This window comes from Penaeus monodon, chromosome 22 (genome assembly GCF_015228065.2).
Source record: "Penaeus monodon isolate SGIC_2016 chromosome 22, NSTDA_Pmon_1, whole genome shotgun sequence".
Lineage (NCBI taxonomy): Eukaryota > Metazoa > Arthropoda > Malacostraca > Decapoda > Penaeidae > Penaeus > Penaeus monodon.
Window position 1 is genome coordinate 21394572 of NC_051407.1, and position 550 is coordinate 21395121.

Sequence of the window (550 nt, forward strand, 5' to 3'; positions counted from 1 at the left end):
TCACCTGTGTTGTTTAACGAGTCGTGTTCCATTGTGACCCATTTCGTGTCTCCTTGTAATCTCTAAGACCTCTGCTTTACGTGGTTCAGGTGAGCGAGCCTCGGGTTGTGTGGGGACAGCAGTGGCGACCCGGGTCTCGCTGGCAGATGAAACCCGACCTTATTTTCTGTGTTTTGGGCGGAAAGTCCTTGGTTTGAAGGCAGTTTGATATGTTTGAAGTTTGAGAAGTCATTGGAGAGAGAAGATTCTGGCAAGGGAGAGTGCCAGCTGGTTGTTAGAGAGACGACAGAGGAAATTTCTGTTTTTTGTTAGTGTACACTACATTTATGTATCATCACCACTACTTGCTTTTGTAAGATTATATTATCCACATACATATTAAAAAAAAAAAAAAGGTTAAACACTACAATAGCCTAGAGTGGCTGTCAGAACAAGGCCTTTCTCATAAATATTGGAACAAGAACACTTGTAACTTGTACCCTGTGATACAATCGTACGTCCAGCCCAATAGTGTTCTTGAGTAAAGTGATTACTGTAGCAATTGGACCAA

At 42.2% G+C, this 550-nt stretch overlaps 1 protein-coding gene across 1 annotated transcript in view; it reads left to right on the forward strand.

Annotated features, from left to right (window-relative positions):
- The window catches only part of LOC119587590 (ubiquitin-protein ligase E3A-like), a gene marked incomplete at its 3' end in the record, with an annotated part of 4418 nt that overhangs the window by 405 nt on the left and 3463 nt on the right, over positions 1–550 (forward strand).